This window comes from Anomalospiza imberbis, chromosome 10, assembly GCF_031753505.1.
Source record: "Anomalospiza imberbis isolate Cuckoo-Finch-1a 21T00152 chromosome 10, ASM3175350v1, whole genome shotgun sequence".
In the NCBI taxonomy this organism is placed as follows: Eukaryota; Metazoa; Chordata; class Aves; order Passeriformes; family Viduidae; genus Anomalospiza; species Anomalospiza imberbis.
Genome location: NC_089690.1, coordinates 7,000,641 through 7,023,292, shown reverse-complemented (window position 1 = coordinate 7,023,292; position 22,652 = coordinate 7,000,641). Strand labels below are relative to the sequence as shown.

Genomic DNA, 22,652 nt, shown 5'->3' with positions numbered 1-22,652 from the left:
CGTGGCAGGGGGTGTTCTCAAGGCACACTGACGTTTTGCCCAGTCATATGTCAGGAGGGAGCGTCCTCCCGCTGGTATGAAGAGCATGACCACGAGGGAAGGTGAACAGTAACTGCATTATGTCCTTCAGAAGATGGATGGAAGTGAGAGGGAAAATGCTTTTGTGAGCTGTGTTTCAGGGCCTTGCTCATCTGTTGCATGACATTGCTGCATTTGTTCCCCAGTGTTTACAAACAGAATAAAATCAAGGTTGTGAACCAGAAAACCGTACTCATGTGCTTTGTAGATTGATGACAGACAGCATAAAACGTTAAAAAACAGATCAGCTGCAATTAGTCTTTAAAGAACCTAATGACCAATATGAAATTGGCACCCAAGATTTCAAATAGTTAACCTCCTTCTGTCCTTTATGCTCACTGTCTCTTTTTGTTGTGTGGTTTGTTTTTTTTTGTTTGCAGTTTTGGGGTTTTTTAATGGATGGAAGCTGTTTGGATATAAATATACTAAGATTCAGTTATTCCTAAGACTTTATCATTTGATGACAAAAATCCATTTGCTTATGAATGCATTGAGGTTGTTGCACTGGGCGTATCCAGACTTTGCCAATCATCAGAGAGAGGCTCAGTCATTCCTAATTGGCTGAAGGGTAGAAAAGGAGTGGGGCAGCTTCCTACAGACCTTCTTCTGGCTCTCCTGGTACAATGCCTTGAAGTAGATGATGCTGCTGTATCACAGAGATCACCAGGTTAAATTAAGATTATAAAAACAACCCCAAAAGTTTTATGGAGTTGCAAACATCATTCTCTTATTATCCCAAAGAAAGTTTATTTCTCGCCAGTTCCCTTGAGAGAAAAGTTAAAAATTGCCCTTTTATGGGAAGACAGCTGCCAAAAAAGTCCCCAGAAAAAGCAATCTGAGCATGGGCAGGGCTGGCTGGACCCAGGCAGTGGGACTGGGACTGGTGAGCCCCTGAAACAAAACTGTGCAGCAGAAGCTGCTGCAGAGCTGCCCTGGCAAGTGCTGCTTGGAGAAGCCTGAGACAGCCTGGCCTGTGGGAGTCCAAGATGAAGCAAAGTCAACAGGAATGAAAGGAGAAAAAGGCAGGGGAACAGTGGGAAAGGAAATACCCTTTACTTTGAATGCTGGAAAGCTCAAACCCCATTGCACTGGTGCAGGGCTTTGAAGGATGCTTTGTCTTGGGCCCTGACTCTCCCCAAGGCAGCTTAAGTCACCAGTTTGACACCCAGTGATGCCAATAACACCGACCCCGTGCTTCCCTCCTCACACAGACACACATTTCTGCTGGGTTCTTGCTCTTTAGCACCAACACTGCTAAAACACCATCTGTTTCTGTGTCAGGGGACCAGCTACCACTGCAGCCACCTCACTAAATCACATTACAGCCCTCGGTCTAATGACATTTGTATAGATCTCCAGCTCTCTACTATTTGCCACTAATCAGGGTAGTCTGAAGATAATCATGCAGGGACATTACCCCATTTCTGCTTCTGCTACTCATTTCTGCAGAGCACACACAAGCCAGCATGGCCTGGCTTCTCCAATTCCTCTTGCTATATTTATTTGTCTTTCTTTTAGCAGAAATAATTGAGGGATCAATGAGGTAGGCTACTGTGCCAGGTCTATTGCTCAACTTTCCACTTCCCTGTTGCAGTGGGAACTTGCAGGAAACTTGAAGATATCCAAAAAGCAGCCAAACCTCTTCTCATACTTGCTCTGAGAAGCCTACCCTGCCTCCGTAATAGGAACTGTTGAACATGATTGAACCTTAAAAGATTAAATATATTTTTGTTACATCCCAATGGAGACAATGTTAGATCCATATTAGCACTACTGAGTGCTCATTTGTTCTTTCTGTTTTAGCATTGCAAAAAAAAAAATAGGTAAAGTTTCTTCCCTGTTACAGGTGGTTGAAACTGCAATGAATTTCATTAAATGAATGGAATTATTTAGGATTCTAATCAATGGAGCTGCAGAATTTACCCAGCCATCTTAAAACTATTGTATTTATTTCTAAGATTCAAAATGTTTTATTAATAATTTAAACAACTGTAGGGAATATCCTGCTATATTGACCTTGAAAATGCTGTTAAACACAGTAAATACAAAACATTTGCTTCATAAAATGAAACGATAAAATGCTCAGTCACTTAGAGCTTCACATGGAAATCACCAGGAAAACAGCTCCTGTTCTAAATGGAGCTGTCAAACTGACAGGTTGCAAAAGAAACCTATTCCCAGCTATTCAGTAGTAACAAAAGATCAAGATGATCCAGTTTCATCAGACCATCAAAGAGGGAGACTTGAATTTGTTGAATTCAAATCAGTTTTCTCTGTTTGCTCACTTAGGCTGGTCCTAACTGCAGGATTTAAGAAATTTGTAATAAACTGAGCTGTTACTCATTCCAAGAACATCAAATAGCTGTCAATTATAAAGTGGCAGAGACTTGAATAAAAATGCAATTGCCTTTTTTGAGAAATACTTTGGGTTGATCACAGCCACTTTGACGTAAGATTCTCTGCATGTGCAATTAGCAACTCATTCTGGCAGTTTCCTTATGGGAATTTTTCCAGGGATATTTGAGGCAAATGTCTCTGAGAATCAGCTGTGGATGCACTATGAGCATCATTTAGAAATCTTTTCTGGAAAAGACACCTCTGTGTCTGCAATAGCTTAAACAAGGATGTACAGCTTTATCAGTTCCTAACCCTTTGTCCCTGTCCAGCTTTCAGTTCCACCACTCGACTCCAGCCTTTGGACTAGTGGAAACCTTGGTGTTTTTCCACTTGCTTGTTAATGTACTTGCCAAGATACTTGGGGCTTCTTTGCAAAGGTGCTACTGCTCTGCTGATTGACATTCAGCATGGGCAGGCAGAGCAGACCAAGAAAAGAAGCACCAAGCCAGGAAGGAACAAAAACCTTTCAATCTTGAGTTCTTATTCCAAGTGTCTTTGAATCAGCAGCTCTGGGCTCATCCCAGCTCTTGAAGGAATGCCAGTTCAGAGCCGTGAGTGAATCAGGTGTGTGCGGGGGCGACTGCTTCCCTGTCATTTGTGAGAAGCCTCATTTTAAAAAGTGCCTCTTCTTTTGCTGAGCTGAGGGGCTTGAATGGCTCAGAGGAGCTGGGAATGGCTCACAGAGGATTTTTGTTCATGGCCTGTTGCCCAGTGCAACCCAGCCCAGGCCACGAGTGACCAGGAGCTGTTCCCGTGTCAGCACAGCCTGATGGATGATGTGAGCTGTGCCTCGGCCCAGTTCCAGCAGAAGGAGCATCACAAAAGCCAGCACTGCCCTTGTCCCCAAGTGACTCTCTCCCGGGCCAGTTCTGGGGCAGGGCAGAGCCGAGGCTCTGGGGGAGCAGCTGCCTCCTGCCTCGCATCCTTCCCCGCGCTCAGAGCAGGAGCTCCAGCCTGTGGAGCTGTCAGGATGATGCCTTCCCCAGCACTGGGATGACACACAGTGAAAACAGGCTGGCAACAGAACAGAAATCAGGAGCGTCTTGGGTTAGGAGCACGGATATCTTCTGGTAAAAAAATACACACAAGAGCATGAATGGTTTCGTTCAGAGTTTTGGACCAAAGCCCTCTGTGTATGAGGAAAATCATTAGCACACCATTAGCTCTCATGCGTTAAAATGGAAATTATTTCTTTATTGTAATCTCTAATTTTATTTTATAGTGATTTTACTATTTCTTTTTTGCAGTTTGCTTGTTTAGTTTCTCACACTGGTCATTTTCACTCTGCTTATATTTAATTTCACTCCTTTGTTTGCTCACTTGTTCTTCCATCTGAAAACCTCACGTGCTGGGTAACTTGCTCAGCAGCAAGGATAGAAGGAAACAGGTGGGCAAGCAATCTGAATTCTGATTTTGGCTCTGCCACTGGTTGCTTGGCAAGCTGTTTACATCTCTTTGTGCCTTACTTTCCCAGAGAAAGAGATTCACAGTTGAAGAACAGTTCAAAATCTTTGACAAAAAAAGAACTGTGCAACTACTTATGCTATTTACTGAAGGAAAACACACGTAAAACACACAGGTATTTTATTCCATGTACTCCTAAAAATGTCTATCAGTTAAACCCAGTAAGCCTCTGTTCATTTTCCTTTCTGAATTAGTTCTAAATGTTGAGTCACCATCATTGATGCACACACCCAAGCCACCACAGACATCTTAGCCTTCGACCTGCAAAAAATCCCAAATGTTCTGGATACTTCAGCCCATTTAACAGGTGTGATATGCAAGTAGCAAATCCTAGTGACTACTGAGACACAGCTACAGTACAGATCTGCTCTGGCACTGCAGAGGGTATGAACTGCTCTCTCCTTAAACTTTAATGTTCTCTCTATTCCCTCCCTCCCCAGTTTAATTTGGATAAAGTGTTCACCAGCAGGGCACAGCGGTTTGTTAAGGGCACAGTTGTTACATAAGCTTATATTACTTACAGCCCTCTAAAAGTGTTGCGTGTTACACCAGAGACAGCACAATGTCATCCCTCTGCCTTGTTCCTCCACAGTGCCATTTCCAGCATCATGAATTCACAACCGAATCCCTTTTCCCTCAGGAAGGGCTGGGGTCAGAGCAGCACTGTAGATGCTGATGGAGGTAAAGAGCCAGCAGCAGCATTATGCTGAAAAGCTTCCTAAAAATGGTCTCTGTCTCCCTGCTGACCTGGAATCCCAGCCTCTCCGATCAGATTTCATGATTCATGAACATGAAACTCTTTGGGTACCAAAGGTTTTGTAAATTAAGTGGCAAAACTTCAAAATGACAAGCTTGAGCACCACTGCTGACAGCTTGGTGTGAGCTCAGCCTCCAAGTCCAGGGGAAGAGGAAATACATCTGCAATTATTCTGAATGCAACCCTTGACTGCAGTGAGTATTTCTTGCTGCACTGCACCCGAGGGTTAGCTTAGATCCCAAAAGTGAATTTGTGAACTTTACTGTAATGCAACTGCAAACTCACAGAGTTAAATTCTTGGTTCATTTTACGGATCTCCACCGAAGCATTTGCCAGTGTGGCACCTGGGAGCCTGCTGTTCTGCAGCCTGCAGGAAGCTGCCATGAACTGTGCTCAGGGGGACAGTGTTGAGGTTATGTGCTGCAGGGCTTCGGATGTGAATGTGCTTGTGGGTGGCACTGTGTGGATACACATACTGAAAAATATTACACCTGTGATTTCCTAAGATTGGGTAGCAGTGGAATGCAAGAATCTTTCATTAAAAATGTGAAAAGCAGTTTGGCTCTGTTGTGATTAGAAAGTAGCTTATATTTGTAAGAATTTCTAAAGGTAATGAATATTCCTGATCATGCTTATTCAGTTGGCTTCCTGTCTTGTTCCATGAAAAGGCCAAACAATTTCTGAACAGACTGAACAAAATACTACTTCTTTAATACTCCTTTCTTCTTAATTCCACACTTTTACTACCCATGTCAGTTACTGAATGCTTTGTTAAGCTCCTTTCATGACTATTCATTTTCTCTTTTGTCTGCACTCATTACACTTTATACCTGGCACACAACTTTAATGTACATTATACTCTTCATTTGTTGAGGAAGTAACTGAAAAATCACAAAAAGTGATCACTTGCTGCTCTCTGGGCAGCACATTATTCCTTGTTTTCTCCCTACTGCACACACTGTAAAATTCTGGGGGGTTAGGACTAGGTTTGGTATATGGTAAAGTAAGTGTAGTTTCCAAAGCAGGATGTAGAAAACACCATGCTCAGAATAGGTGGGAGAAGACCTACTTGGCTGAAAAGGACTGGGAGATTTTTCAAACTGAGAGTTAAAAAGGGATCTTCGTTGTTTCTGCCCCTCCCATCTGCTGTTCTCTGCAGCTGAAAATGGGGCAGAAAGCCAACATCGTGACATTTGAGCATACAACACTTTATGGAAGTGTCTATTTCAATTCCACACCCATGGCAGAAAGGAGCCTTCTCCGGGGCCAGGGCAAGCAAAGGTGCTGCCAGAGATACAGCTGATGTGAGGTTCTTTCCCTGAGTCTGGCATTTGTAGGCAGACTCTTACATTTCTCTGTGTAGGTTTGAAATAAGATTCCCTTTCCTCTGCTTGCTTACTCCTCTCCCCCTCCAGAAGGAATCAGAGGATTTGTGAAACACACTGTGGAGTTTTCTCAGCCCTCACGTGCCATCCTTGCCAGTGGGCTGGGCTGCAGCAGCAGAGATCTGCAGAGGCACCGTGATTGAGAAGAGCTCTGCCTTTGCCTCACCGAGTCATCTCAGACAGCACTGAAATACCCTGCAAATTCCAGCACTGAAATACCCTGCAAATTCCAGCAGTGGAATACCCTGCAAATTCTATCAGTGAAATACCCTGCAAATTCCAGCACTGGAATACCCTGCAAATTCCAGCACTGAAATACCCTGCAAATTCGATCAGTGAAATACCCTGCAAATTCCAGCACTGAAATACCCTGCAAATTCCAGCACTGGAATACCCTGCAAATTCTATCAGTGAAATACCCTGCAAATTCCAGCAATGAAATAACCTGCAAATTCTATCAGTGAAATACCCTGCAAATTCTATCAGTGAAATACCCTGCAAATTCCAGCACTGGAATACCCTGCAAATTCCAGCACTGAAATACCCTGCAAATTCTATCAGTGAAATACCCTGCAAATTCCAGCAGTGAAATACCCTGCAAATTCCAGCACTGAAATACCCTGCAAATTCCAGCACTGGAATACCCTGCAAATTCTATCAGTGAAATACCCTGCGAATTCCAGCGAGCACGTGAAACCCACGACTGATCCCAGTGTCAAACTGATCTTAGATGGGAGCACTACAGATCAAATGGCTTTTTCAGCCCCTTTGATTTTCTTTTACAATGAGCACTTTCAGTGGTTCCACGAGTATCCTTCATCATTTTATCTGAAAGAAATACTAATCTATTCAGAAATACATGCATATATACAGGCTGCACGTAAAGCATCTATCCATATATCCCCCACTCCCTTTTTCTTCTATTTAAATAGTGTTCAGTGGTTGTTCAGTTCCCCTAAAAGGATGAGTCACCTGCAGCTGCACAATGATCCAGCTGTGTAGCTTGAGAAATTATTTTACTGGACCACAAAAAGTAAATACACTGACATCTACTGTCATTATTTGGGTTTGTGCTTATATTATTTTTCCTTAATTTTTAATTTGAATTAAATATTAGAAAATTAGCATGAGGATATAAAAAGAACTGCTGGATTGGCAGCCCTAGAAATTGAGGTTCCCTGTTTCTTGGTAGCACAGGGCACCTATAAAACACAGCAAGGACGTTCCCCTCCACCTGCCCCATTAATCAGTGATCTGTGGAGCAGAGCTGGTGGTGAGCAGCCAGTGCAGGCACCTCACACATTCCTTCCAGGAATTCTGGAGACATGGAAACAACGTGAACTGAACTTCATGATGCTTGTCATGTGGAGCATCACCTGGTGTGCAGAGATCACCACTCCCTGGTGCTGTGAAAGGCCACTCTGCATCAGCTGTGGGGTGACAGAAGAGTAGTGGCAGAGAAGAGGATCTGTCCCATGCCAGCTGTGCCCTGAGAAAGCAGAGGGGTCTGGAAGGAAGGAGTGAATGTTAGACTCCAGTGAGACTAAAACCAGGAGATTGAAGATAAAGCAGGAAAACCTTTGCTGTCACATTTAGGAATGAACTGAGGAAGGGATATCTGAAGGAGGATATATTTTCCATAATTTATATAGAATATAAAGATAATATGTGTAACCCTGCTTAACAGAGTAATTAAATCAGTAAATTAAGTGAACTTTTAAATCTCATGCTCTCCATAAGGTTTGAATAAAATTAAGTGAGATTGCTCACTTACTAGTAAGGGGTTAAGTGCCATTTTAGTTCCTAGATCTGGAAAGAAAGGTGCAAAGTGAGGGAGAAGAGATGTAGATTAGCACATCTTACCTGAAGAGCTGCTGACTGCAGTGGCAGAAGAGCTGTCAGACATTAACAAAGAAAGAGGATAAAGCAAAGGCAGTGGTGCAGCTGTGGGGAGAACAGTGACACAGCCAGCCCTGGAAGGAAACCAGCCTTGCCACTGTAGAGGTGTCATGGAAGTGGACTACCCCTTCGATAAATTAATTCTGAAATCTGAATGAGCAATTTATTTTTTCTTTTGTTTTCCTGAAGTCAGTCAAAGGGGTTGTGTGAGTCAGTCACACCAGTGCAGAGGATTCCCTGTGGATCTATGTCTCTTAGCTATGGGTTGGGTTTTTTTCTTTTGACTTGTCTCCTGAGCAAACATGACACCTTCATGTGTATCCTGATGTGTTTTGGGAAGCAATTACCTGATGGGCTAATGAAATGTGGGGGCTTTCTGGTACAGGCAAAGTACCAGGCTGACAGTGAACCCTACATTTCTCTGGAACCAAGAAAAGACAGGCAGAGACTCTGGTGGAATTTTTAGTAATTCAGATTATACGTGTCCCTGTCCATCTTTGTGCCTTTCAGCCTCAGCCCTGCCGAGACTGGGAAGTTTTTTAGAAAACATCTCCTTGCTTTTTCATACCCACTCACTGATCTAACACATTGTTTCACAAATTTCCATCCAAAGGGTGTTTAGGGCTCTGCTGGAGCTGCCCTGGCTGAGGTTTTCAGTTACAGCTGAATCAGCACAATCTTCAAACAGGTTCTCTTCCTCTGCCTTCCCTTCGGAGGTGTTTCAGACTCACCAGGCAGGAATCCAAGCACCACAGGCCTCCAGTAGCATTTAATCTATCAGAAACCAAAGTTGCTGTGTTGGCTCTAGTAGCTCATAATTCAAAGGGAACATATTAGAGAAACTGATCTGGATATTGATTTTAAAAACTAATCTGGCACTGTGTCTCAAGATTTCTCTTTCACTGCAGAACAAATTGATGCCTTATATAAATTCTGAAACAATACAAAGCATATTGCAGAACTGGCATAAGAATGGCTCCATTAGGGGTAGCTCTGATTTTGCAGAGTGGGGTTTGGCATATGAAACCAGTGATCAGAAGCTGAACTGGATAAAAGCTGGTGGTAAAACACTGCCAGCAGGAGAACTGGGGATTTCTATTTCATTAGGAATTTGTAACTACATCTAATAAATGACTAAGCTGACTACCCAGTGGGTGAGATGAGTTTTATAAGAAGGGGCAGTTGCTGTTATTTGGACTGGTTGGTCCAAGACAGGATATTCCTGTTTGCCTTGGACCACCACAGCCACACCGATGCCACACCTGCAGGATGAGTTCCCCTGTGGAGAACCCTGTCCTGTGTGCTTCATTTTCACTGCCTGCAACTGAAGAATCTTCCCTGTCTCCCAAATGAGTCACAAGGATAAATTATGTAATTTAAAATGTTTAGTTAGCACTAGAAGGATGAACCCTGATAATTGAATAATATGTAAGTACCCAAATACCATCTGAACTTTTCTAGGGCTTTCCTTGCTGTTATTTTCCAGAGTTGTTTGAAAACAGAAGACAAGAAATGGTGTGCTCATTCTGGGATGGCATCTTGTCAGTAATCACTCCTCAGGGTTCTCAAGATTGTATTAGGAAGAATGTAAGGGAAAAAGCTTTTTTTAAGGGAGAACTATCCTTGCACCAGTTTCTCCCCTTTATAAAAATTTAAATCACTTTATATGGTGATACAGTGACTCTGAGACAAGTGTATTTTCCTCAAGTATGGTCCAACAAAATCAAACCTGTTCCTTGTTGATTTTTGCTGTGTGATCACTCATTAAATGCAAAGTAAACACATTGCTGAATGGCATCTGTCCTTTGGATAAATGGAAGACAGATGTATTGCAGCGCAGGGAAGCACAACACAGACTTTGCAACCAGGACAGAGCTATTAAAATCATAGGCTTGAGTCAGTTAGGGAATGTGCATGTTTTTTAAGGCTGATTTAGGGTAAGCAATGAGCTGTTTCATGACAGTATGTACTGTATGTTCCAGCACGTGCTGTCATTGATACTGAGCCATGTATCAGTAGCACACTAATAGCTCAAAGATTGCTTTACTCACAGAGGTTTTGGTACTCAAGGAAAATATTTTGCAAAAATTTGACAGTTTGTGTTGCTGAGGGTGTGGCAGAGCCGTGCTGAGAAGATGGATGGTGCAAGTGTGCCATGGCTGGTGCTGGAGGGCTGAGCAGGGCTGCCTTAGGGCTGTGCTGAGGCTCTGACTTCTGCACGCGTGTCCCTGTGGCATCAGGGTCAGTGGAGCAGGAGAGACTCAGACGTGTGGCCAGAGCATCCCCAGAGCAGCTATCCCACATCTTTCCAGGTCTCTGCCTGGCTGTGGTTGTAGTTTGGCAATTGGATGCAGCAGGAGCATCAGCCGTGGAATGGTCAGAAAATCCAGCACGACTGAGAGACCCCTGGCAGTCAGCCCCTGAAGGTCTGTCTGCCTCCCACATGCTGTTGTGAGGAGGGCTGCCCCATTCTGGGATGTGCATTGCAGCTTTGTGAGGGACACACAGGATCTGAGTGCCCAGTCAACACTTGACTTTTTATTCCCCACATTACTGATCTGCCAAGTTCAGTGGAGGCAGTCCTTGCTGCTAACCAAAGAGAAACACCACACCCCGCTGCATGCTGAGGGGGAGATAGGACTTGAATTGATCACAGAATCACTTAGGAAAAGACCTCTGAGATCATCAACTTCAGCCCATGACTGACCACCACCGTGTCAACCAGACCATGACATTGAGTGCCATGAGCAGTCTTTCCTTAAACACCTGCAGGGACAGTGTCCCCACCACCACCTCCAATTCATTTCTTTGAAGAACTTCCTTCTAATGGAAGGAATATCCAAGCTAAACATCCCATGGCCTGAGGCTGTGTCCTCTCGTCCTGTGGCTGGTTCCCTGGGAGCAGAGCCTGACCCCACCCAGCTGCACCCTCCTGTCAGGGACTTGTGGAGAGCAACAAGGTCCCCCCTGAGCCTCCTTTTCTGCAGGCTGAGCCCCCGGGTCCCTCCCGAGGTCACTGCAGGGGAGCATCAGCCAAGGAATCCTGGGGACAGCAGAGGGGTGCCTGCCCTGTGGCTGCTCAGCGAGTTGAAGCCCTCCTGGAAGGCAGTGCTCCCCTTGGCTCCAGGGGACATCCCACGTCCCCATCCCCACTCCCACCCTTGCTCTCCACAGGTCCCCACCACCCATGTCTTGCTCCCTGGACCCCCATCTCCATGTCACTGATGTCCCCCAGTGTCCCCACGCCCAGGGTCCCTACCCTCAGGTGAGATCTCTGGGTCCCCACATCAGCTCTCCATTCCCTGGTGCCCCCATCCTCTCGGTCCCCATGCCCCGGGGTCCCACCACCACTCAGGCTTGTCACCCACAGAGCCCCCATTACCCGGTGTCCGTATTCCCCAAGTCCCCGTGTCCCCATGCCAAGTGTCCCGTCTCTCAGGGTTGTCACCCTCAGTGTCCCTATGCCCCGTGTCCCGTCCCTCACGGTTGTCACCCTCAGTGTCCCCCTGTCCCGTGTCCCCCGCCCCGGTCCGGTCCCTCACGGTTGTCACCCTCAGTGTTCCCCTGTCCCGTGTCCCCGCCCCGGTCCGGTCCCTCACGGTTGTCACCCTCAGTGTTCCCCTGTCCCGTGTCCCCGCCCCGGTCCGGTCCCTCACGGTTGTCACCCTCAGTGTCCCCCTGCCCCGTGTCCCCGCCCCGGTCCGGTCCCTCACGGTTGTCACACGCGGGGTGGCAGAAGCGCCGCCCGCAGGGGGCGTGGCGCTGCGCGCGCTCTGACGTCACGCGGCGCTGCCATGGCAACGGCCCGTCACGTTGTCCGGTCCATGCGGGCGGGGCGGAGCCGCTCCCGCCCCAGCAGCGCCATGGCGGCGGCTCGGTGACACCGCGCTCCGCGGCCGCCCGGACACCGCAGGTACCTCCGCCCGGGGGATGTCCCCGCGGCCGGGCTCTGCCCCGGGTGGCTCTGCCCGTCCCCCGCGGCTCCGCGCGGTCGCCCCAGGGCGGTGCCCGGTTCCCCCGCGACTCCGCTCGCCGCGCCGGGGCCGGGGAACCTCGGCCGGGCGGGGCCGCGTGGGGTCGCGGGCCGCGCTTCCCGGCGCGGCGGCAGCGCGGGCCGCTCCCGCGGGGCTGCGGGCGGGCGGGAGGCTCCAGTGCGCTTCCCGCTCGGGCCGCGGAGCCCGGGGACGGGCTCGGCCCCAGCGGGGCGGGCTCGGGCTCGCGGGTCCCGGGGAGGGTCCCGGGGAGGTCCCGGTGCCGCGTCCGGCGCTGCCCCCGCGGGGCCGCCCGGCAGCGCCTCGCCCGCCCCGCCCCGCCCCTTGGGCGGCCCCATCCGCGGCGCTGGGGGGGGCATGGGCGGCACCACCGCAGCGCTGGGGGGGGCGGGAGGGAAGCGGGCAGCGCTCGGGCGTCGCCGCCGGCAGCGGCCCCAGCGCCGTGAGACCTCGGCAGGTGAAGCCCCCGGCAGGGACAGCCCCGCGGGAGAGGGTTCGGGCGGCCGCGGGGCAAGGGCGCGGTCCCGGGGTCCGCCGAGGGCGGCGGGACGGGCGGGCGGCATCACCCGGTGCCGTCCCGCCCGCCCCGGAGCGCGGGCGCAGCGCCCGGGCTCCGCGGGGAGGGAGGGGCCGGGGCAGGGCCGCGCAGCGTCCCCGAGGTGGTGCCGGAGTCGGGGGGTGCGGAAGGGAGGGAGAGGCTCGGCACCGCGGGCCGGGAGGTGAGGAGCGGGCGGGGCAGGGCCAGCGACCCCCGGTGCCGCCGGGTCGGGCTCGGCGCCGCGGCGGCGGTGACACACCGGGGTGCGGGGCGCCGCGGGGCCCTCCGGCCGGGGAGGAGCTGCTGGGGTCGGGGACAGCCCGGCGCGGGCAGCGCCGGCCGGGGCACGGGGCGTGCAGAGCGCTCCGGCCAGCCCAGCAGCATCGGCTGGGCCGGTGTGTGCTGCGGGCAGCGCCAGGCGGCTCCCCGGCTGCGGGAACGGCTCGGCAAGCTCCGCTCTCGGCTCTGTACCTGACTAGAGCAACCCAGCTCTCGTTTGGGTTTCAGCATTCCGTGAATCGGCTTTGTGGCCAGGGGCTGTGACTTGCATGCCTTGCGTGACTGTTGTGGCAAAGGTGAATCGGAAGGTGCTCCCCGTCTTTAGAAAAGTGCAAAGTCATTAGGTGCTTTTCGTGTCATACTTCGTAGGTGTTGTTCGTTTCTCCATCCAGATTTATTTTGAATCTGCTTTTTAAATTTTGCACTTGTTGCTGAGACTATCATCTTCTTTAATTTTTGGTTTGATTTCTCTTGGAAATTGTGAAAAGCATCCAAATTGCTACCAGCTACAGATGTGGTAGACTAGTTTATGCTGTAATATTATCTGAACTAATGCAAAATAAGCCTCTGATCCATTCCCTCCTGTTAATTATACAGCTGAGAATGTTGTCTTTTATTAGGCTGGTTATTATAGCTTGGAAAGTACATGATTTTCCAGGATGGTTTTCAGTTCTGAAATAGAAGCAGGGTAAGTCTCAAAGCTAAGTATGAGCTGAGGAAGAAAGTACTTAATTTAATTAGGTATAATCAGTTTCTGAAGCAGCAGGGGAGTGGATGCTCCTCTGCTGGGTGGAGAGTACTGGAGAAGGAAGGGGAAGGAATGGCAAAATGGTGCAGAGAGAGGAGACAGGTACCAGCCTGTAAAACCTGCTGTGAAAGCACAGGCAGAGATGAAAACTGTTCTGTAGGAATAGCAGGGACATGAGTCTGCAAAGTCATGGGAGTGTTCAGAGGAAAACCTGAAGCTGCTTCCTGACTTCTGTTAGAAATATGGGAAGTGATGTCAAAGATGGTCACTAACCTGGCAGTGAAGTGTCAGCTGCGCGAGATGCAGTTGCTGGCTAGAGCTGGGGGAAGTCTGAAGCTGTGCTAAAGGAATAATAACTATATCAACAAATTAAGATGAAACAAACCACATGACAAGCACACACAGTCCTGAAAGTCTCTTAAGGGGATGGGAATCTTCAGTGGGTTTTTGCAGTGTTTGTTTGTGATTTTTAAGCATGATAGCTGTGGTGAAGTTAATTTGTGCTTCCAAAGAACAGCCTGATGTTATCTTGGAAGAAGGGAGCTAGGGAAATGAGGGAGATTGTCAGTGTATGGATATGTCTCGCTGTGTGTCTGCTCTGGCAAACTGTAATTTGAATTGTTATTTCTCTAAAATGAGCAGTTTTCACGGTGGACAATGTAGATGGGTTATACAGATATAGCAGGCTGAGAACTAAGGCTGCTATAATAGCATATAGTATATACCTTTCACCTGTTAATCATGAAAAAATTGAGTTTCAGGTTACAGATGTATCTTTTTCTTTCTTCTGTATTGTTAAAGTGCTAGAGCAAATAGCTGCTGCTCTATCTCTACTTCAGCCCTTTCCTGAGTGCTTGGAAAGTTGGTCTTGATTGACTGCTCAGGTCATTTAAATCTTAAATAAAAAATTGTTGGCTGCAAATGTCATGTGTTATATATATGTTAGATAATGAACGTTTCAGCCGTATTTTCATGTTGCTTAGTTGAGGACTAATGCATCTTGTGTTTAATTTGTCCAAGTATTTTAATTTTCAAGATTCTAAAGAAAAATATAGGACTCAAAAACCTCACTAGAAAACCCTGCAAAAATATTTTTGAATACAGAACTGTGTAGTTCTCTCCTGGACCATTATGGAATTAAAAAAATGGCACAAAATTTATGACTATAAGATTTTAAAGGTGAATAAGAAATACAAATAAAAAAATCCCCACAGTATCTAGAGAAGTGATCTTCAGTTACTCTTCTTTTCTGCCTGAGTCTTTAATTTATGACTGTTGTATTACTGAAGGCAGTAATTTATATTTTTTATATCTCAGAAATGACTTTGAAATGTCTTATCAAACTAGTAAGAAATTCAAAATCTTTGAGCTTGACATGCTGTGCATGCTCCTAGAAGGTAAATACTTCGGGACAGTGATAATGCAGTGATTGTGTTTTGTACTTAACACTGTCTGGAAATATCAATGCTCAGATTAATGCAGCTCCCAAGTGCCTGGAACCGGCTGTTCAGAAAGTACTCATAGTATTGCTAATCAAGAAAACATTTTCTGAGTTCCACCAAAATTTTTCTCTTTTCTAATTGGATGCAAACCTGTCACTTACTTCATCTTCGGAAGTGTGTAATTAAATTTAGTTGTTATTGTTTCATTCTTGTATGAAACTTCTGTGTTTTGCAACCCAGAGTTTTGTAACAGAATTTACGTGAAAGATCTGAAACAGAACTATAGCAAATGCTCCTGAAAAACAGAGTGTGTGCTGTTCTCTTGAGGCTGTGCTTTGGTACCTGAGCCTGGTGCAGAGGGCTTCATGGAGCTTTCTGGATGGCAGGAGGCAGGGCTGCACTGAGCTGCAGCTTTAATGGAAAGGATGGCACTGTCAGCCGTGGGGTCATGTCTTCAGCAGTGTTTGAACAGCAGAGCTGGCTTTGCAGAGACCCGAAACAGAACTGCAAGAGGGGAACTGGTGAATGCTTTGAGTGAACGTCAGCTTGGATGCCACCAGTGACACTGGGTGTGCAGACAGGTCACTGGAGTTACTGTGGGCACTGCCAGAGAGAGAGCTGGGCTGAGGGTTTATGAAAGCCAGAATTAACACAACTACAGATGGACATTGGCTGGCAAATACTTCTGCAGTTCACTGAAGATGGTTTCATTTCCTTTACGGTGTCTGGGCTTCCAAAAGTTTGTGAAATGCTGACAAGCACCAAGCCAGATTTTGATTCAATTACTGTTACTCTTGCAATCTCTTGCCTTCCAAAAGGGCTTAAACTGGAAAGAAGGGGAAAGATGGAAGTGCCTGATTGTATTGTAGAGCAAAAAGCACTCTCAGGTGCCACCTATTACATAAAATTAGTTCTTTGGGGCAAAACAGATTTGACAATTTGCAGGAGCTATTTTCCCCCTCCTTCTTACGTTAGATCTCAGACAAATATTAATCATATGGATTTTCAGTGTAAGCCAAATGTTTGAGTCATTGTGAATCCCAGTGTTTTGAAACATTAAAAAAGCTGAGTAATGTTAACATTAAAATTATTTTATAAGGTTTTAATTTTCAAATGGGATGGGGAGGACAACAAAATGAAATCATAAAATCAATCCCAGGATTGAATGTGCTTCTTAAATGAGATTGGTCTTGGAGTTGCTTTCAGTGACTGTCTTGGCAGCTTTACAGGAACAAATCACCTCATTGCAATCAGCAGTGGGGACTCTTGGACCTGCCTGGTTTGTTTTCATCATGCAGGCATTAATTCAGGTGGTCCAAAGCATCTAGTCCAGCACAGAGCATCCAAGCAGTTTCAGGATAACCTGATGATTTAATTCTTGCTGGATTATTTTTGTAATGTGTTTTTCCTGATATATATATATATACACACACACACACACACATATATATAAGTAGCAATTACATCTAGCAAAATTGCACTTGTGCAATTTTGTGTTTATATATTGAAATTAAATTTGTGTGGCATTTGTATGCATTCAAAGTCTTGCATTAAAACTGAAGATGCTGTTTTGTGATCTGTTGTTGACACATTATATTTAAAATTGGTCTGTTTAAAAGACGTATTTGATCTGAGTATTTTTCTGGTGACCCTTTGTGTCATAATTGCTTGCTTTAGGTGATTGTTTATATAAAACAGTTTTATTCCTACCTTGGAAAAGGAAGACATTTTTCTTCTTTCAGTTCTTGATTTAAGTTGAGTTTAGTTGTTACTGAGCTGAAAAAACTATTCATATTCTATGTGTGGATGTTATGCTTGTCAAAATGTGATTTCACACACTAAATTTAGTGTGTACCTAGTGATTTTGATCAGTGTTGATGATTTGCCTTAAAGATTTTGACAGTACAGTGTAACACCACAGTACTAAAAATTAGTAAATTGGAGTACACTAGGTCTTAGGTAGTTAAATTCTATAAAAGCTTTCTCACCCCCCCCAAAAAAAAAAAAAAAAAAAAGTATGAATTAGGTTTAGGACCATGTGTTTATCTTGTGTTGCTGTTGAGGAGGCAGATTGTAGCCCTTCCCTTTGCTTGTGCACAGTGCTGATGGGAAGATTAAGTTTTGTTGTAATATCAACATTAGGCACGATAAAGCAAAGTTTCCATGACAGCATTAAGTCCAGATGCCCTAGAATTTCAAGAAATTAATCATGCTGTTAGTACCATTTTCCTTCCATTGAATGGTAGGAAGGACATAGCAGGGGGGTTGGGTGCTCCTGACAATCTCAGGGAGAAGAGCAGTGGTCCACAGGGAAGTGTTACAGCTTTTTATAGGACAGTGAATGCCTGTTTTTAGTCTCACTGACTGACACTTGTTGGACAAGAAACCTCTTAATTGCTTTTTCAAGTAGTTTTAATACAAGGTGTCTAAATAAAAAATTCACTGAAAGTATGGAGAATGAGATTGGCCTGGAAGTTAAACTGTGGCTTTGGTGCTACAAACACAACTTTAATTTCTAAGATAGGCACCAGAAAGGGGGAAACTCCTCTTTTGTCTTGGAAGCATCCCAAAAGAGGGAGCTGGATTTTTTATTTATTTTTATACAGCAAAATAAAAATAACATTCTAGTCCAGAGTAAATGTCCTGGAAATGAGTTTTTGATGATGTGAGTGCTTCACTGCAGTTGCCCACACTTTAGGAAAAAGCAGCTAATTTGGAAAGTCAGGTAGCTGGAGATGGGAAGTGATTAAGGCTTTTTTTCTTCCTGCCTATCTGTTAGACTGTTCTTAAAAATGCAGATAGATGGGCATCAAAAGCCAAACATGCACTTTGAAAAGGGATGGAGTGAAGAAAGTTGACTTTTCCTGGTGGTGCTGATTCAGAAGCTCAAGGAATTCTCTGTTCTCAATCTCTACAGAAACCTCCTGGCCCTGAGTCGTAGAGCTTTGAGAGCTGAGAGGCCAACAGCCTTAGCAAACAGTTGAATTGCTGCAGAGTTTCAGAGCTGTGCCTGTGTTTGCCTTTTCATGGAGTCAGGCATCTCTGTGCTTGGCCTGGAGCTTCTGGCAGCAGGAGCTCAAAAATCTTTAGCCACTTCTACCAATCTGTCAGTCACTCTCGCTGAGAAGAACTCGAGTGTGGAATGTGAATCTCAAACATTAAACCCAAAAGACTTCCAAGAGTAGTGTCTGCTCTGTGGTGAGGGCTAGAACAGATGGATTTAGCTGAGCAGGCCTGGCTGACCATGACTGAGACAAGGAGGGAGCATTTACAGCAGCAGAAGTTCCAGTGCATTGGAAAGACCCTTGAGCAAAGCAGGTTGTGGAGCCGTGGGCTCTCTCCTGCCCATGGTGCCTGACTGATTATTCCTGTCTATAACCTTAGGTTTTGTCTCCAGAGGGGATTTATGCTATTTATAACCTAGTGAACATCATGTTTTCATAAAAAAGTTTTCATATAAAAAATAAAAAAGTTATACTTTGTGGAAGACTACTACAGGTGGCAATCAATATTGTACTTTGCAGCAGCAGTTTGTTTCTCTTTTATCCTCTTCTGCTGGAAACATAATCTAGGGCCATTTTCTTTCCAGGCAGATAGGTAATTTCTGACTTTGAACCAGTTAAAAATTACTTCTACAAAGCCAGCCTTTGTTTTGAGAACCCTGCAAGTGTGGAGATAATTAGGAACACAGTGCTACTGATTTCCTTAACATAACTTCTTTCTTCAGTATTGGATGTTGTATCTTCTTTAGCAAGTGACTGTTTGAAAACAGACATTACTGCTTGAGAAACATCAAAAGCACTTCCAAGGAGTATAGATTAGATATATCAGTCTCATCACAAGTGGTACCAGAAGTGGCTACACAGCCCATGTGCTCTTCATCCTATATTTGCAGTAGTAGGGATGAAAAAACAGTACATAGGGTTTTTACTTCCTAGCACTGGATTTGTGACCATTCTGTAGTGTGAGGTTTTTGGTAGATTTTTTTGAAGTATATGCATCTCATATAAACATGAATGTCAAAATTTTTTTTTTTTTTTTAGAAAAGCCTACTAAGGTAGCCTGAACTCCAGTCTGGAAGAGAACTTGATTTTCATGTCTTCAAATCAAAAGTAATTGACCAGAAATGTAAAAGCAAAATGAAAACGAGACCTGAGGGCAGTAGTTTTATCTGACCTTTGGATAATTGGTATTAAAAAAAGCTCAGATGTTGGTGTTGCCTTGTTCTGCTGTGAAAGGGTGCAGCTGTAAGCTGTGTTCAGCTGCGTGGGGATGAGCAGCACATAATGCCTCGCTGTGACTGCGGTACCAGGGGGGTGCCTGTGCTGCTGGCTGGGGAGGAGGGAAGGGGCTGGGGACCATGGATCCATCAAATGCATGGCTTCTCCGGGGCTGGTGGTACATTTGAAAGGATACTGTGTGTGTGTGTAGCTGGTACTGCTGGGCTTTCTGCTCCTCAGGAGAGTGAGAATGCTCCACATTCAAAAACTGTCAGCCAGACATTATTGCAGGCAAGTGAACAGTCATCTGAGATGAATGAAGGCACTTTTCCTGTAGACACTATAGTTTCTCTTAATGTGTATCTTCTCTGACTTTAAACCTAAAATTTGCTGTGCACTTGCTGCTTTTTATGCACGCTGTGCAGTCTGCTCACTCTCAGATAACAGGAGGCTGCTTCAGTAATCTTTTGTGCCTGTAGGTGCCAGACCAGATTTTATATGCATAGCACTGCTCGGCCCTACATGATGCCACTTCAGTAAATACCAATGCATTAGCCCCTTAAAAAAATCCAAAGTCAAACTTACTTTGAGGTGGATTTAAATGTAAATTAGAGTCTTTCAGAATGACTTTGAGTTGTCACTCTGCAGTACACTTTTCCTACTAAAATGTTAAACTGGCTTCTGGATATGGCTGGGTATTTGAAGAGACAAAAGCCCTCAGCTTACTCCATATGTGTGTCCACCTGCCTGTCTCCAAGGAAGAAATTGGACTGGAACCATCTCTGTCTTCTTACTTAGGGTTATATCTTTCTGCTTCATTAAGATCTTTCTTGCCATTTCTTACATGTTTTGAATTGCAAAACCAGCAATAATTTATTCAATGATGGAGTGTCCTGAGGTCAGTGAACCAAGTTTTTACTGCGGAATTATTATTATAGTCACTAAAGACAAGATAATTTGAATTTCACATGTAGTTCTGTTTGCAGGGAGTGTGATAAAAATAAATCTGTGCTTATGTACCAAAACATTTTGACCTGGAAACGAACATAATGAATATAAGATGCAAGAATGTTAATTTTGGAAAAATCACTGTTGGACTGTGAAATATTCATGACTAAAAAATTCCTTCCTTCCTGTGCTTTTTTCAGCCTTATGCTTAACACTGAATTTCTTGAGGCTTTTTTCCTAGAATCTAGTATGTGTGGGTTAAGAAGAGTAAGGCCTTTCTGTATGTGTTTTATGAATATACTTGGCTTAGACTTCAGCTGGGCCTTAGAAATAAACTCTCATATCTCTGAGCTTAAGAAACCAGTCTCATGAGCTGTCAGCCAAATGAAGGGTAACAATCTCAAGTCAGTGATGTTTTTTACTAGTAAACTTAAGAATCACTTCACTTTAATTTCTAAACTGATTTCCTTTGTCTGTTTTGCGACTGCTGTCAACAAGGTCGGTGTTTGTTGGTCTGTTTGTCCTCCATGGAAACCGTCATCAAACCAGTCACTGCAGCCAACATGGGCCGTGCCCTGGTGTGCTGGGGCTGGTCCCGTGGAACCACACAGTGGTTTGGGTTGGAAGGGGACCTTGAAGATGACCCAGTTCCAGCCTGGCCTATGTGGGTTCGCTCTGGCTTTGAGGTGCAGCAGCACCACGGGATGTGTTGGAGCTGCTGCTCCCTCTGCTCCCCTCTGGCTGAAAAACAACTCCAGGGTGATGTTCACAGGGCTCAATCTGAAGGCAAACACAGAGCTTTAAATTCTGTTCATAACTCCAAGTAGTTCTTGTGGTACATAGAAGTGTTTTGATGTGGCAGGCTTTATTTCAAAGTCCTGTTAAAATCCCTGGCTGAGTGGGTACGTATGTATAAAATGGCACATATTTCTGCTCTTTATGATGAGTTGGTCCGAGGTGTTTTGGGGAAGGGAGGGAGGAGCAGTGTTGTTGCCTTGAAACTGCTGGTGCCACCCGCTTGGTGGGTGGGGTTGTGTTCCTGATGTAACTGCTCAGGGCATGTGAGCGCACCATGAGGCGAGACTGGAATCCCACTCATCTGCAGTTTGCTGGAGTCTCTCTTGTGACCTTCCCGTTCCAGCTATCCATGCAGTTTTTGAGCACACACATTCATTGGTCCCTTGAAATTGGGGATGGTGTCTCTTAGAGGAATGGGTGTTTAAGTGAGTTCTGCTCATACCCTTCCTCTCGAGAGGCGTTGGTTGATTATTTCCTGTTTTTGTACCGAAGCTATAATGGAGACATATCACTTTAAAACACTTCCAAAATGTGCAGAAGTGCAACAATAGCGCTGACCTCAGTGAGCGAGGTCACACCCAGGCTGCTTCCTGTTTTCTTCTTGGGGAGACCAGAGGCCCTGAGCATGGGAGAGCTCTCCTTTGCATCTGCCTGGGGATCGGAAATCGGAGCGGCAATTCATTCTTTCTGACCACATGAACATATAGAAATCTTAACGAAAAGATTCAGTTAGGATTTCCAGGCTTATTTTCTAAATTGTAACCCTTTTTTGAGGGAATAACCATTATTTTCTTACTTAACTGATGTGTGTAAGATGTTCTGCAGTTAGTGCACTCCTCAAAACATACATAAAGAAAGGAGGGAGATGCACTGAAGAGGTTTGAGAGGAAGATAAAGACCAGGGTACACAATGGGGCAATTATAGCCCTTACGTACTGTTATTTCAACTTTCCCCAGCATTATTCTCCTGGGATTCAAGTATTAGTTGACCAGTATAAAAGCTTTTTGCTTTGTTGTCTTTGTTTATTGATGCAGTACTGCTACAAGTCAGAACAAAGAAAGCTTGGAGAATGGATAGCTGGAAAGGTCTCTGAGAAACAAAGGAGAGGCAGCATAGGGCCGAGGTATAGTAAAAAAAAGCCATTAAATATTTCATTTTCCTCAGTGCAGAGCTGAGTGTATATGTGCTTCTCAAACAACTCTACTGTAGAAAATACATTATGCAAAATTCCACCTGAAATAGTTGCTGTGTATGAAGGTATGTAACTGCAGCACAGCATTAATGCATTTACTTTACATGACTCCTGTGCAGGCAGAGATTTTACTTGATGTAAGGCTTTGTCCACTGTGTCCAAGTTTGTAGATTTTGAATATGTCAAATCCATTCTCTTCAGGCTGTAAAAGATAGAACCTCCTTTTGTTCTTCTCTATTCATGGCTTTGGGAAGACATAAATGACTGGGAAAAGCTGCCAAAGTCTTGTTTAGTGTCAGTGAATGAAGAAATGATTTATCAAAATCTTCTCTGGCACATCCTGAGTAGGTAAATTGTTGGTCTGTGTGTGCTGGCAGGGCTCAGCTTCAGAGCCAGAACCCACTGTCCACAGCCTGAGTGTCTGAGTTCCCAGTGGATCTCCCTTGAGAGAGCTGAAGTATTCCTTGGTGTCTTTTCCCTATATTTAGTAAAGTGCTACTGTTAGCATTCCTTA

At 45.3% G+C, this 22,652-nt stretch overlaps 1 protein-coding gene across 4 annotated transcripts in view; it reads left to right on the top strand.

Annotated features, from left to right (window-relative positions):
* GNB4 (G protein subunit beta 4) overlaps nucleotides 1-22,652 on the top strand; it is a 47,674-nt gene that overhangs the window by 4,982 nt on the left and 20,040 nt on the right. Inside the window, exon 1 of one of the 4 annotated variants that reach the window (XM_068200350.1) lies at nucleotides 11,754-11,893. The exons of 1 other annotated variant lie outside the window; for it this stretch is intronic. The gene's annotated coding sequence lies outside the window, so the exon portion shown is untranslated. Of the gene's footprint in view, nucleotides 1-11,753; nucleotides 11,894-12,397; nucleotides 12,430-22,045; nucleotides 22,070-22,652 lie in introns of those variants that run through there. 2 more of the 4 variants (XM_068200353.1, XM_068200352.1) reach the window with 2 other exon arrangements.